Raw genomic sequence first — 17,015 nt, 5'->3', positions numbered from 1 at the left:
CCCTTTGTTTAAGTGCAAATGGGTCAATCTGTTAGGCAGCGGGGTACAGGTAGACCCACAGTACGGAATGACAACAGTGGATCTGAAAAATCTTGGGTACACTGACGAACCGTTCGTCCTAGCCAATGATGTGGCACAGGTTATCTATGTGAAGGACATGTCTACCAAACCGAGAAAAAGAAAAGATAAGGAAGCGAATACATCATACGATGAGCCAAAGCGCCACATAGTTCTTTCAGGAAAAAGGGACATCCTGGGAGTGGGCGGCAAGACAGACATGTCTGAAGATTATGAAAAGTTTCATGAAATTCCTCACTTCAATGTCAAGGCTGACCCAAGCATCCTGATAAACAATGAAGATTATCCATGGTTACGGGGCAATAAGCAAATGACACAAGCGAAGAAAAAGTGAAGACTTTCTCCCGCAACTTTGTAACACACGAACATGCTACCATTGTCCGTTTTGTACATGCACATGCTATGTGGGTGAAATTATGATACCATCCCAACTTTCAACTTTTTCAGAGTTCATTTGAAATGCTTTCATGTCTTATGGTTCGGCCCTCGTAATACCATGACCATTAGTCCCTGGCCCATGCCAACTTTCAACTTTCAACTTTCAACTTTCTAAAACTAATGGCACTAACAGAAAATTTCAACTTTCATCTATTCTCATTTTTTAGTAAGTTAATCACAAACTTGTGATTCAAACAATTTTCAAAGAATTCAAATTTTAACTATTCAAATTTGAAAACTAATGGCACTAACAGAAAGTTTATAATTTTTCTAAAACTAATGGCACTAACAGAAAGTTTATAATTTTGCTAACCTAAAAGCAAACAGAATTAAAAATTAAAGCAAAAAACAAAAGAAAATAAATAATGCAAAAAACAAATCAAAAAAACAGGAAAAAAACTATTTTTATAGTAAAGTTAACCACAAAATAAAATAAATAAAGCAACAAAGAAAACAAAAAACTAAAAAATTGTTTTCAAATTTGAAAACTAATGGCATTAACAAAAAGTTTATAATTTTTCTAAAACTAAAAGCATAAAGAATTCAAAAATAAAGCAAAAAACAAAAGAAAATAAATAAAGCAACAAAAAAACAAAAAAAAATGCCACCTACTAGGCCACCACGGCCTGAATACAACTAGAAACCCTACCATGGGCCAGGATTCAGGCCCGCAGCGGGCCCAGTAGGCCCATAGGCATTGCAGTGACAGATTAGGCCCGAAAGCCTGCAGTTGAGAGGAGCTCGGGAGGGTGGGCGCAGCAGCGCTTATAAACCACTCCCGAGCCCTCTCAACTAGCGAGGTGGGACTAAACTTTTGGGCGCGGGGTAGCACAAGGCCATTGGTCCCGGTTGGTGGCACCAACCGGGACTAAAGGGGGCATTGGTCATGGTTGGTGCCACGAACCGTGACCAATGCCCCCCTTTAGTCCCGGTTTGTGCCACCAACCGGGACCAAAGGCCGCCGCTTCCCGCCCTTTGGGCTGCTGAAAATTGGCATTTGGTCCCGGTTGGTGGCACCAACCGGGACCAAAGGGGGGCATTGGTCACGGTTCGTGCCATGAACCGGGACCATTGCTCTGGGTATATAAGGTAGCACTTGTGAAAATTTTGCCAACCGCTCCCATTCGCCCCCGACGCCCCCAGGCCGTTCGTCGTCGTCGTCGCCGCCCCGAGCCCATCGTAGCCCGCTCCCCGTCGCCGTCGCCCCGCGCCGCCGCAGGCCTTGTCCCCGTCGCCGGCCTCCTCCTCGTCGCTGCGTGCGCCATCTCCGGCCCCCTCCCCGTCGCCCCGCGCCGTCGCCGGCCTCCTCCCCGTCCCCGACCTCCTCCCCGTCGCGCCCCCAGTGAGCTCCCCCCTTCCCATCGATCCCTATCGCTCTGACCATCGCCGCCGAGAGGCTCATATGTATGGCTATGTATGTATGTATGTATGTATGTATGGCTATGTATGTATGTATATGCTCATATGTATGTATGTATGTATGTATGTATGTATGTATGTATGTATGTATGTATGTATATGCTCTCTGTATATGGATTTGGCTATGTATATGCTCTCTGTATATGCTCATATGTATGTATGTTCATATAGCATCTTTTCTATATATGAATTATTATTTTGTTCATGGATATATGCTAAAGAAAACGAGGGGGTGATAGATGATGATGAGGGGTCGAGAGTGGGACGAGAGGTCGAGAGGTGTCGAGGGGAGAAAAAAAATGTTATCAGGGACGAGGGTCGTCGAGGGGTCGAGAGAGGGACGAGGGGTCGAGAGAACTAAATAAGAAGAAGAGGAGAAATAAATAAGAAGAAGAAAAAAGAAGAAAAAGAAGAGGAGAAGAAGAAAGGAATAGTGGAGAAGAAGAGAAAATAAAATATATTCTATTTTTTCTTCTTCTCCACTATTCCTTTCTTCTTCTCCTCTTTTTTTTCTTCTTTTTTTTCTTCGATCTTCTACTCTTTCTTCTTCTTCTTCTTCTTCTTCTTCTTCTTCTTAATTTTTATCGGGAACGAGGGTGTCAAGGATCGCCGAGGGGTCGAGGGTCGGGAACTAGGGTAGAGGGTGGAGGGTCGTTAAGGGGTCAAGGGTCGAGGGTTTCAGGGTCGAGGGTTCGAGGGTTCTATAGGGTCGAGGGTCGAGGGTTCGAGGGGTCGAGGATCGCCGAGGGGTCGAGAGAGGTTTCCTAGTGTCAAAGTATTGAAGAAATCCATGGCTTCATCATTAGCTGGAAGTAACCAGGGCATGACGAAGTCCTCCAAAATTATTTTGGAATAGTGTCCCGGATAGGATAATTTGCCTTTTTGTATGAATTTCAGCAAAGGCCTTCCAAATAACGATATTTGGAAGGTTCTTGCTGAACTTTGTACCAAAAAGCGAATTATCCTATCTAGGACTCCATTCCAAAATAACTTTGGAGAGCTTCGTACCATCATGCACATGTTACTTTCGCCTAATGATGAAGACATGGTTTTGTTGAATCCTTTGACACTACGCAACCTACCGACCCCTCTGTTGGGGAACGTAGCAGAAATTCAAAATTTTCCTACGTATCACCAAGATCTATCTATGGAGAAACCAGCAACGAGGGGAAGGAGAGTGCATCTACATACCCTTGTAGATCGTTAAGCGGAAGCGTTCAAGTGAATGGGGTTGATGGAGTCGTACTCGTCGTGATTCAAATCACCGATGATCAAGTGCAGAACGGACGGCACCTCCGCGTTCAACACACGTACGGAATGGAGACGTCTCCCATGCCTTGATCCAGCAAGGAGGAGGGAGAGGTTGATGGAGATCCAGCAGCACGACGCCGTGGTGGAAGTAGCGGGATTCCAACAGGGCTTCGCTAAGCGCTGCGGGAGGAGGAAGATGTGTCACGGGAGGGAGAGGGAGGCGCCAGGCCTTAGATTGGTTTGCTCCTCCTTTTCCCCACTATATATAGGGCCAAGGGAGAGGGGGAGGCGCAGCCCTTGCCCCTTCCTCCAAGGAAGGGTGCGGCCAAGGGTGGGGAGGAGTCCATCCTCCCCAAGGCACCTCGGAGGTGCCTTCCCCTTGTAGGACTCTCCCCTTTTTTTCTCTCTTGGCGCATGGGCCTCTTGGGGCTGGTGCCCTTGGCCCATATAGGCCAAGGCACACCCCCTACAGCCCATGTGGCCCCCCGGGGCAGGTGGACCCACCCGGTGGACCCCGGGACCCTTCCGGTGGTCCCGGTACAATACCGATGACCCCGAAACTTGTCCCGATGGCCGAAATAGCACTTCCTATATATAATTCTTTACCTCCGGACCATTCCGGAACTCCTCGTGACGTCGGGATCTCATCCGGGACTCCGAACAACATTCGGGTTACCGCATACTAATATCTCTACAACCCTAGCGTCACCGAACCTTAAGTGTGTAGACCCTACGGGTTCGGGAGACATGCAGACATGACCGGGACGTTCTCCGGTCAATAACCAACAGCGGGATCTGGATACCCATGATGGCTCCCACATGTTCCATGATGATCTCATCGGATGAACCACGATGTCAAGGACTTAATCAATCCCGTATACAATTCCCTTTGTCTAGCGGTATGTTACTTGCCCGAGATTTGATCGTCGGTATCCAATACCTAGTTCAATCTCGTTACCGGCAAGTCTCTTTACTCGTTCCGTAACACATCATCCCATGATCAACTCTTTGGTCACATTGCGCATATGATGATGTCCTACCGAGTGGGCCCAAAGATACCTCTCCGTTTACACGGAGTGACAAATCCCAGTCTCGATTCGTGCCAACCCAACAGACACTTTCAGGGATACCTGTAATGCACCTTTATAGTCACCCAGTTATGTTGTGACGTTTGATACACCCAAAGCATTCCTACGGTATCCGGGAGTTGCACAATCTCATGGTCTAAGGAAATGATACTTGACATTAGAAAAGCTATAGCATATGAACTACACGATCTAGTGCTATGCTTAGGATTGGGTCTTGTCCATCACATGATTCTCCTAATGATGTGATCCCATTATCAACGACATCCAATGTCCATGGTCAGGAAACCGTAACCATCTATTGATCAACGAGCTAGTCAACTAGAGGCTTACTAGGGACATGGTGTTGTCTATGTATCCACACATGTATCTGAGTTTCCTATCAATACAATTATAGCATGGATAATAAACGATTATCATGAACAAGGAAATATAATAATAACCAATTTATTATTGCCTCTAGGGCATATTTCCAACAGTCTCCCACTTGCACTAGAGTCAATAATCTAGTTCACATCGCCATGTGATTAACACTCACAGGTCACATCGCCATGTGACCAACACCCAAGAGTTTACTAGAGTCAGTAGTCTAGTTCACATCACTATGTGATTAACACTCAATGAGTTCTAGGTTTGATCATGTTGCTTGTGAGAGAGGTTTTAGTCAACGGGTCCGAACCTTTCAGATCCGTGTGTGCTTTACAAATCTCTATGTCATCTCCTAGATGTAGCTACCATGCTCTATTTGGAGCTATTCCAAATAACTGTTCTACTTGGAGCTATTCTAAATTGTTGCTCCATTATATGCATCCGGTATCTCTACTCAGAGCTATCCGGATAGGTGTTAAGCTTGCATCGACGTAACCCTTTACGACGAACTCTTTTACCACCTCCATAATCGAGAAAATTCCTTAGTCCACTAGTTACTAAGGATAACTTTGACCGCTGTCCTATGACCCATTCTTGGATCACACTTGTACCCCTTGACTGACTCATGGCAAGGCACACTTCAGGTGCGGTACACAGCATAGCATACTGTAGAGCCTATGTCTTAAGCATAGGGGACGACCTTCGTCCTTTCTCTCTATTCTGCCGTGGTCGAGCTTTAAGTCTTAACTTCATACCTTACAACTCAGGCAAGAACTCCTTCTTTGACTGATCCATCTTGAACAGCTTCAAGATCATGTCAAGGTATGTGCTCATTTGAAAGTACCATTAAGCGTTTTGATCTATCCTTATAGATCTTGATGCTCAATGTTCAAGTAGCTTAATCCTGGCTTTCCATTGAAAAACACTTTCCAAATAACCCTATATGCTTTCCAGAAATTCTACGTCATTTCCGATCAACAATATGTTAAAACATATACTCATCAGAAATTCTATAGTGCTCCCACTCACTTCTTTGGAATTACAAGTTTCTCATAAACTTTGTATACACCCAAAATCTTTGATCATCTCATCAAAGCATACATTCCAACTCCGAGATGCTTACTCCAGTCCTTAGAAGGATTGCTGGAGCTTTGCATACTTATTAGCATCTTTCAGGATTGACAAAACCTTCCGGTTGTATCACATACAACCTTTCCTCAAGAAAATCGTCGAGGAAACAATGTTTTGACATCCTATCTGCAAGATTTCATAAATAATGCAGTAATTGCTAATATAATTCCAACAGACTCTTAGCATCGCTACGAGTGAGAAAATCTCACCGTAGCCAACTCCTTGAACTTGTCAGAAAACATCTTAACGACAAGTCGAGCTTTCTTAATGGTGACATTTACCATCATTGTCCGTCTTCCTTTTAAAATCCATCTGTGCTCAATAGCCTTACGACCATCAAGTAGTTCTTCCAAAGTCTACACTTTGTTTTCATGTATGGATCCTCTCTCGGATTATATGGCCTCGAGCCATTTATTGGAATCCAGGCCCACCATCGCTTCTCCATAGCTCGTAGGTTCATTGTTGTCTAGCAACATGACTTCCAAGACAGGATTACGTACCACTCTGAAGTAGTACACATCCTTGTCATCCCACGAGGTTTGGTAGTGACTTGATCTGAAGTTTCATGATCACTATCATAAGCTTCCACTTCAATTGGTGTAGTTGCCACAGGAACAACTCCCTGTGCCCTGCCACACACTAGTTGAAGAGACGGTTCAATAACCTCATCAAGTCTCCACCATCCTCCCACTCAATTCTTTCGAGAGAAACTTTTCCTCGAGAAAGGACCCGATTCTAGAAGCAATCCTTTATTGCTTTCGGATCTGAGACAGGAGGTATACCCAACTGTTTTTGGGTTGTCCTATGAAGATGCATTTATCCGCTTTGGGTTCGAGCTTATCGGCCTGAAACTTTTCCACATAAGCGTCGCAGCCCCAAACTTTTAAGAAATGACAGCTTAGGTTTCTCTAAACCATAGTTCATATGGTGTCATCTTATCGGAATTACGTGGTGCCCTATTTAAAGTGAATGTGGTTGTCTCTAATGCCTAACCCATAAACTATCGTGGTAATTCGATAAGAAACATCATGGTATGCATCATATCCAATAGGGTGCAGTTATGATGTTCGGACACACCATCACACTATGGTGTTCCAGGCTGTATCAGTTGTGAAACAATTTCCACAATGTCTTAATTCTGTGCCAAACTCGTAATTCAGATATTCATCTCTATGATCATATCATAGATATTTTATCCTCTTGTCACGACGATCTTTCAACTTCACCCTGAAATTACTTGAACCTTTCAATAATTCAGACTCGTGATTCATCAAGTAAATATACTCAACATCTACTCAAATCATCTGTGAAGTAAGAACATAACGATATCCACTACATGCCTCAGCACTCATTTGACTGCACACATCAAAATGTATTACTTCCAACAGGTTGCTTTCTTGTTCCATTTTACTGAAAATGAGGCTTTCAGTCATCTTGCCCATGTAGTGTGATTTGCATGTCTCAAGTGATTCAAAATCAAGCGAGTACAAAACGGTCCATTTGCATGGAGTTTCTTCATGCATACACACCAATAGACATGGTTCGCATGTCTCAAACTTTTCAAAAAAGAGTGAGTCCAAAGATCCATCAACATGGAGCTTCTTCATGCGTTTTATACTGATATGACTTACGTGGCAGTGCCACAAGTAGGTGGTACTATCATTACTATCTTTTGGCATGAACATGTGTATCACTACGATCGAGATTCAATAAACCATTCATTTTAGGTGTAAGACCATTGAGGGTATTATTCAAATAAACAGAGTAACCATTATTCTCCTTAAATGAATAACCGTATTGCGATAGACATAATCCAATCATGTCTATGCTCAACGCAAACACCAATCTCGATGGTAGAGGGAGCGTGCGATGCTTGATCATATCAACATTGGAAATACTTCCAACACATATCGTCAGCTCACCTTTAGCTAGTCTCCGTTTTTCCGTAGCTTTTATTTCGAGTTACTAACACTTAGCAACCGAACCGGTATCTAATACCCTGGTGCTACTAGGAGTACTAGTAAAGTACACATTAACATAATGTATATCCAATATACTTCTATCGACCTTGCCAGCCTTCTAATCTACCAAGTATCTAGGGTAATTCTGCTCCAGTGGTTGTTCCCCTTTTTTACAGAAGCACTCAGTCTCGGGTTTGGGTTCAACCTTGGGTTTCTTCACTAGAGCAGCAGCTGAATTGCCGTTTCACGAAGTATCCCTTCTTGCCCTTGCCCTTCTTCAAACTAGCGGTTTCACAAACCATCAACAACTGATGCTCCTTCTTGATTTCTACTTTTGTGGTGTCTAACATCGCGAATATCTCAAGGATCATCATATATGTCCCTGATATATTATAGTTCATCACGAAGCTCTAGAAGCTTGGTGGTAATGACTTCGGAGATCCATCACTATTTCATCTGGAAGATCAACTCCCACTTGATTCAAGCGATTGTTGTACTCAGACAATCTGAGCACTAGCTCAACAATTGAGCTTTTCTCCTTAGTTTGCAGGCTAAGAAAATCATCGGAGGTCTTATACCTCTTGACGTGGGCACGAGCCTGAAATCCCAATTTCAGCCCTCAAAACATCTTATATGTTTCGCGACGTTTCAAAAACGTCTTCGGTGCCTCAACTCTAAACCGTTTAACTGCACTATCACGTAGTTATCAAAACGTGTATGTCAGATGTTCACAACATCCACAGACAACGTTCGAGGTTCAGCACACTGAGCGGTGCATTAAGGACATAAGCCTTCTAAGAAGCATTGAGGACAATCCTCAGTTTACGGACCTAGTCCACATAATTGCTACTATCAACTTTCAACTAATTTTTCTCTAGGAACATATCTAAACAGTAGAACTATAGCGTAAGCTACGACATAATTTGCAAAAATCCTTTTTGACTATGTTCAGGGTAATTAAGTTCATCTTATGAACTCCCACTTAGATAGACATCCCTCTAGTCATCTAAGTGATTACATGATCCGAGTGAGCTAGGCCGTGTCCGATCAACACGTGAGACGGACTAGTCAACGTCGGTGAACATCTTCATGTTGATCGTATCTTCTATACGACTCATGCTCGACCTTTCGGTCTCTGTGTTCCGAGGCCATGTCTTCACATGCTTAGGCTCGTCAAGTTAACCCTAAGTGTTTTTGCATGTGTAAAACTTCTTACACCCGTTGTATGTGAACGAAAGGATCTATCACACCCGATTAACACGTGGTGCTTCGAAGCGACGAACTGTAGCAACGGTGCACAGTTAGGGGAGAACACTTCTTGAAATTTTAATGAGGGATCATCTTATTTACTACCGTCGTACTAAGTAAACAAGATGCATAACATGATAAACATCATATGCAATCAAATAGTGACATGATATGGCCAATATCATGTAGCTCCTTTGATCTCCATCTTGGGGCTCCATGATCATCTTGTCACCGGTATGACACCATGATCTCCATCATCATGATCTCCATCATTGTGTCTTCTTGAAGTTGTCTCGTCATCGACATGCAAGTCGTGATTCCCTTGACAAGAACATGGTCAATCTCATACATCACATATATCATTCATCACATCCATTTGGCCATATCACATCACATAGCATACCCTGCAAAAACAAGTTAGACGTCCTCTAGTTGTTGTTTGCATGTTTTACGTGGCTGCTATGGGTTTCTAGCAAGAACGTTTCTTACCTACGCAAAACCACAACGTGATATGCCAATTGCTATTTACCCTTCATAAGGACCCTTTTCATCGAATCCGATCCGACTAAAGTAGGAGAGACAGACACCCGCTAGCCACCTTATGCAACTAGTGCATGTTTGTCGGTGGAACCGGTCTCACGTAAGAGTACGTGTAAGGTTGGTCCGGGCCGCTTCATCCCACGATGCCGCCGAATCAAGATAAGACTAGTAACGGCAAGCATATTGAACAAAATCAACGCCCACAACTACTTTGTGTTCTACTCGTGCATGGAATCTACGCAATAGACCTAGCTCATGATGCCACTGTTGGGGAACGTAGCAGAAATTCAAAATTTTCCTACGTATCACCAAGATCTATCTATGGAGAAACCAGCAACGAGGGGAAGGAGAGTGCATCTACATACCCTTGTAGATCGTTAAGCGGAAGCGTTCAAGTGAACGGGGTTGATGGAGTCGTACTCATCGTGATTCAAATCACCGATGATCAAGTGCAGAACGGACGGCACCTCCGCGTTCAACACACGTACGGAACGGAGACGTCTCCCATGCCTTGATCCAGCAAGGAGGAGGGAGAGGTTGATGGAGATCCAGCAGCACGACGGCGTGGTGGAAGTAGCGGGATTCCAACAGGGCTTCGTTAAGCGCTGCGGGAGGAGGAAGATGTGTCACGGGAGGGAGAGGGAGGCGCCAGGCCTTAGATTGGTTTGCTCCTCCTTTTCCCCACTATATATAGGGCCAAGGGAGAGGGGGAGGCGCAGCCCTTGCCCCTTCCTCCAAGGAAGGGTGCGGCCAAGGGTGGGGAGGAGTCCATCCTCCCCAAGGCACCTCGGAGGTGCCTTCCTCTTGTAGGACTCTCCCCTTTTTTTCTCTCTTGGCGCATGGGCCTCTTGGGGCTGGTGCCCTTGGCCCATATAGGCCAAGGCACACCCCCTACAGCCCATGTGGCCCCCCGGGGCAGGTGGACCCACCCGGTGGACCCCCGGGACCCTTCCGGTGGTCCCGGTACAATACCGATGACCCTGAAACTTGTCCCGATGGCCGAAATAGCACTTCCTATATATAATTCTTTACCTCCGGACCATTCCGGAACTCCTCGTGACGTCCGGGGTCTCATCCGGGACTCCGAAAAACATTCGGGTTACCGCATACTAATATCTCTACAACCCTAGCGTCACCGAACCTTAAGTGTGTAGACCCTACGGGTTCGGGAGACATGCAGACATGACCGGGACGTTCTCCGGTCAATAACCAACAGCGGGATCTAGATACCCATGATGGCTCCCACATGTTCCACGATGATCTCATCGGATGAACCACGATGTCAAGGACTTAATCAATCCCGTATACAATTCCCTTTGTCTAGCGGTATGTTACTTGCCCGAGATTCGATCGTCGGTATCCAATACCTAGTTCAATCTCGTTACCGGCAAGTCTCTTTACTCGTTCCGTAACACATCATCCCGTGATCAACTCTTTGGTCACATTGCGCATATGATGATGTCCTACCGAGTGGGCCCAGAGATACCTCTCCGTTTACACGGAGTGACAAATCCCAGTCTCGATTCGTGCCAACCCAACAGACACTTTCAGGGATACCTATAATGCACCTTTATAGTCACCCAGTTACGTTGTGACGTTTGATACACCCAAAGCATTCCTACGGTATCCGGGAGTTGCACAATCTCATGGTCTAAGGAAATGATACTTGACATTAGAAAAGCTATAGCATATGAACTACACGATCTAGTGCTATGCTTAGGATTGGGTCTTGTCCATCACATGATTCTCCTAATGATGTGATCCCGTTATCAACGACATCCAATGTCCATGGTCAGGAAACCGTAACCATCTATTGATCAACGAGCTAGTCAACTAGAGGCTTACTAGGGACATGGTGTTGTCTATGTATCCACACATGTATCTGAGTTTCCTATCAATACAATTATAGCATGGATAATAAACGATTATCATGAACAAGGAAATATAATAATAACCAATTTATTATTGCCTCTAGGGCATATTTCCAACACCCTCGGCGATCCTCTCGAACATGAGAGGAAGAAGAGGATCGTCGAGGGGTCGAGGGTTCGAGGGGTCGAGGATCGCTGAGGGGTTGAGAGAGGTTTCCTAGTGTCAAAGTATTGAAGAAATCCATGGCTTCATCATTAGCCAGAAGTAACCAGGGCATGACGAAGTCCTCCAAAATTATTTTGGAATGGTGTCCCGGATAGGATAATTTGCCTTTTTGTATGAATTTCAGCAAAGGCCTTCCAAATAACGATATTTGGAAGGTTCTTGCTGAACTTTGTACCAAAAAGCGAATTATCGTATCTAGGACTCCGTTCCAAAATAACTTTGGAGAGCTTCGTACCATCATGCACATGTTACTTTCTCCTAATGATGAAGACATGGTTTTGTTGAATCCTTTGACACTACGCAACCTCCTGACCCCTCGGCGATCCTCTCGAACATGAGAGGAAGAAGAGGATCGCCGAGGGGTCGAGGGTTCCAGGGTCGTCGAGGGTTCGAGGGGTCGAGGATCGCCGAGGGGTCGAGAGAGGTTTCCTATTGTCGAAGTATTGAAGAAATCCATGGCTTCATCATTAGCCAGAAGTAACCAGGGCATGACGAAGTCCTCCAAAATTATTTTGGAATGGTGTCCCGGATAGGATAATTTGCCTTCTTGTATGAATTTCAGCAAAGGCCTTCCAAATAACGACATTTGGAAGGTTCTTGCTGAACTTTGTACCAAAAAGCGAATTATCCTATCTAGGACTCCGTTCGAAAATAACTTTGGAGAGCTTCGTACCATCATGCACATGTTACTTTCGCCTAATGATGAAGACATGATTTTGTTGAATCCTTTGACACTAGGTAACCTCCCGACCCCTCGGCGATGCTCTCGAACATGAGAGGAAGAAGAGGATAAAAAAAGAAGAGGAAGAAGAAAAAAAGAGGAGAAGAAAGAATAGAGGAGATCTCCTCTATTCTTTCTTCTCCTCTTTTTTTTCTTCTTCTTCCTCTTTTTTTTATCGGGAACGAGGGTCGTCGAGGGACATAGATGTAGTGTCATCGTTGTCGATATATACCCCCTCCCGATAGCTTACTATGATTAGGTAGCTAGTTCTATGTTTGGCACTAATATATCCATCTGTCATGTTTGAATAATAATTGCCATGTTGTAAATATTTGTAGAAACTATGGACACTGCCCTAGACGAAGCAAAATAAGCGTTGTTGAGGGACATAATCGCAGAAGGAAGTGATGCCGTCTCGTTGTTTCTCAACGACACCGATGGTCTGGAAGGAGAGGGTGAACAAGCTGGCTACGGTGACCTAATGCCGGTGCAAGAAGAAGAACATGAGGACGGCTCCGGTGACCCAATGCCGGTGCAAGAAGGAGACCGTGATGACGGCTCCGGTGACCGAACCGAGTCCGGCCAGGTATATATATTAGTTAAGCCTGTGCTGACTAGCTGATTGATGCATTCATTGTTTTGGTATGTACACATATTAATTAAGTCTTTGTTCTTTTTTCTAGCCCTCCGGATCGAGCACAACTTCGGTAAAGAGACGTGGCCCGAAGAAAAAGTTGAGCTCGGATGAAAAGTTTGAGATCATAGCAATCGCGCCCGACGGCCAACCGATTGAACCCCTCCGGACAAAGAGCGCATTTGTTGCTCAGTGCGGGGTTCTGGTTAGGGACAAGATCCCGATAAGCATCCAGCAACGGTTTAAGCCGGCTATAGAAGACCCTGAGGTGTCTTATGTCAATGATATGCAGAAAAATGATCTTTGGACTGAGCTGAAGTCAAATTTCACCCTACCGCCAGAGGATAATCCAGAGAACCCAGTTAAAGAGCAATTAATCAAGTCTTTTGCTCTTAAGAGGATGGCAGAACTATTCAGGAGGTGGAAGAAAGAGCTGAATAAGTTTGTCGAAAATAATGAGACACCAGAATTCAAGGGCAGATATGAGAATATCAGAGATCACTGGCCCGCATTTGTGGCCCACAAGACATCGGAAAAGAGTAAGAAGATGTCGGCGACAAACAAGCAAAATGCTGCGAAGAAGATGCTTCACCATCGCACGGGGTCAGGTGGCTACCTCGTAGCCCGGCCTAAGTGGGCCAAGACTGAGAATGATCTGGTTGATAAAGGGATCGAACCAGAGACAATTAGCTGGCCAGACCGTTGCCGGACTTGGTTCTTCGGGGCTGGCGGAACCTTGGACCCTGTAACAGGGAAGTGCATTTAGACGAACGATCAAATGGACATACCAGTCAGGAAGCTTAAGCAGTATATCGGAGCAGCGCAGCAAGGGAAGTTCTTTCCAGACAGAGAGAACGACGAGCTCACAATGGCCCTCGGGAATCCTGAGCACCCTGGACGGACACGAGGCACGCCAGGCTCCATTCCGTGGAAGGTTGGGTTTCCGGACGCAGGCGGTTACAAATCCCATGAGAGGAGGAAAAAAGTGCAGCAGACCCAAATGCAGGCGCTGCAAGCAAGGGTAGACGCGATAGAGGAACGAGAAGCAAATCGCAGCAAACGTACTGCCGAAGCCTCCCCCAAAGCTCCCCCGCCATCTCAGCGCAGAAGCAGCGTGGCTTTCACCGAGCTGCTTCAGCCGGAGCATGCCTTGATGGCTCCTGCCAGCTATCACGTGGATGCTATCACGAAGTCTCAAAATTGCCACCTTATGACGCAATGGATGAATTTGAAGGTCAAGGCGGCTGTTGGCTCTGTTTATCCTACTGAACCCGGCGCAACTTTTCACTGCCGGCCGATTCCAAAAGGATATGCTAGGGTGATGGTGGATGAAATAACGGAGGGATTTGAGGACCTCCAGCTTGACCACCCTACCAGTGAAGGGGAGACTCGGCTGGGGTCTGCTTTGAAGACTCCATGCCTATGGCGGAAGGAGCTCATCAACCTTCCGAACTGGACGCCTCCTCCTCCTCCTCCGGCGAGTCAGGGCACTCCGCCTCCTCCTCCGGCGAGTGACGATCAGGGCGCTGGGCCGGCTCCTTCTCCGGCGCGTGGCGGCACTCCACCTCCTTCTCCGCCTGCGCCGACGCGCCCGAGCAGCCAGCCTCCTCCTTCTCCGCCTCGTCAGCAAGGGCGGAAGAGACCTGCCGCCGCTCCAGCTTCTCCGGCGTGTCGTAGTCCTTCTCCTCCACCTCGTAAGCAAGTAAAGAAGACAACCGCTCCGTCTGCTCGGTCGGCGTCTAGTAGTACAACCAGAGGTGGGAGGACATACAGATTCGGTCCTTCTCTGAAGACTCCAGAGAAGTTACCATATGAGAGGACCCCGGAGGAGAACGCCGAGATCGCGCAAACCGAAGTGGATGACTGGTTTCAAGGGTTGAGAGCAAATAGACATCCACCTCCGGAGGAGAAGGTAGATCCGGTGAAAGTGAAGCGCACTCTGGCTGCCCTGGCAAAACCACCCAAGTCTCCGCCGAAAGGCAACTATGAGCGCATTATTGCAAAGACATGGGCCGAAGCGGAGCGGTCGGGAAGTATAGTTAGTGATCAAAGGCTGAAAGAACGATGAGCAGCTGGGAAACAAATTGCCCAGCTCGGCGAACAAGCGAAGCAATCGTGCCCCCCCCCCTCAAGGTGCCTAGCGACATCGTCGATCCGGGGATGATGCCCGGTTATGGCAATGTTGACGATTACCTGCCCGATGATGTACATTATGATCCCATGGAGGTGCAGATACACAGATACGAGTACGGGAAGCCTCTCGTCAAAGATGAAAAATCTTTAACAACGATGATGCGAAGATTACATGATTGGTACTTGAAAATCTGCAGAGAGTCTGGGGGGAGGAGTACTTTGTATGCGAGAGTTAAACCGGAGCATGACCTCGTTGGGATTGAACTGTTGCCTATTCCATTTGAGGAGTTCTATCAGTTTTTCAATCAATTGGCCCTCGATAAAACAACGATCACCTGCTACTGTCTGTAAGTACTACTACTTCTGTCATTAAGTCTCTCTATATAGCTCATCTCTTTCATTGCATGTATTTATAATTATCCTCACTATATTATGCAGAATGAAGATCGCTGAATTGAAGAAAAGACAAATCGGTGATATTGGGTTCGTTAACACATATCTCATAGATGCAACTGAGGTTCAACATCGTCCCGGAGATACCGAGGCCAACTTGCTACGATCATTCAAAAAAATGAAAACAAAGATATAATACTCTTTCCTTACAACTTCAAGTGAGTGTTACTGTCTTGTGCATATTCGGTTTCCCTTATATATTAGTCCAGGTTATAGTAATGTAATTGATGAGTTATGCATGCGTGTGCAGTTTCCACTATATTCTCCTAGAGATTAGGCTTGAGCAGGGAGTAGTAACCGTCTTGGACTCTAAACGAAAAGATCCCCAGGAGTATGCGGACATGACTGAAATCCTCAAGAAGTAAGTTAAATCGATCATTATCCACCATATCAGCAACTTTGTTCATTTCCTGATATCAAGTAATTGTTTTCTTTGTCCGGCAGGGTTTGGAGAAAATTCACCAGAAAAGTTCCGGGACTGCCGAAGGAGCTGGAATTTAGACACCCGAAAGTAAGTACTATAGTAGCATGTTCCGCGCATCTCCTAGTGATTCAAGCGCTAGTTTCATCAATACCATTTAGCATTCTTGCTTATCAGTTTGATTGACCTCTATTTCTTGTAAAGTGGTTGTGGCAGGAAAAAAGGGAATGATTTCTGTGGATACTACGTCTGCGAGTCCATCCGCCACACGACCTGTGAGCGGGGCGGGTACTCTGACGAACAATATGAAGTACGTAAATAACAACATTCACAATTTTATTTTATTACCATCATTTGTATTGAGTTTCATTCATTCATATATATATATATATATATATATATATATATATATATATATTGACCCCCTTCTTCAAATTAGATGTTTCGGAAGCGGGATGAACTCCTAGCACCAGCTCGCATGCGAGCAATTCAAGAGGAATTGGCGGCATTCTTTCTTGACCAAGTGATCGCTGAAGACGGAGAATACTATGTGGACCATGAGTCCGTATGATTATATTTGTAAGAGATAATTATTGTATATATGTAGCCGGTAGTATCGGATAGATATACGATAACTTGTTGTTCGACCAATCTCTCGGAGAAGGAGAGGTGGTCGATATCACTTCTCTCTGTATGCATATATGTTCATGACGATCTTCTGTTTCCTTCGTTTGCTTACTAGCTAACTAGCGTGTCTAGTCCTCTCTATACGTATGTATAGTACGTAGCGTCGACCAAGCACGGACGTAAGAGAGGACACTTCTCTCTATTAATTATAGCTAGCTAACACAATATATGAAACACCTAAATTAACCCCCCAAAACCCCCAAACCCCTCCCCCCTTTAAAAAAACAAAAACCCTAGCCACAGAAATGCTGACGCGTGGATGCCTATTGGTCCCGGTTGGTGCCACCAACCGGGACCAAAGGGTCTCCTGCCTGGGCTCTGCGCACTGCCCACGTGGAGGCCCATCAGT

The sequence above is a fragment of the Triticum urartu genome, chromosome 2A (genome assembly GCF_056163025.1).
Source record: "Triticum urartu cultivar PI428250 chromosome 2A, HENAU_Tu73, whole genome shotgun sequence".
In the NCBI taxonomy this organism is placed as follows: Eukaryota; Viridiplantae; Streptophyta; class Magnoliopsida; order Poales; family Poaceae; genus Triticum; species Triticum urartu.
Note: the sequence above shows the minus strand (reverse complement) of the source record.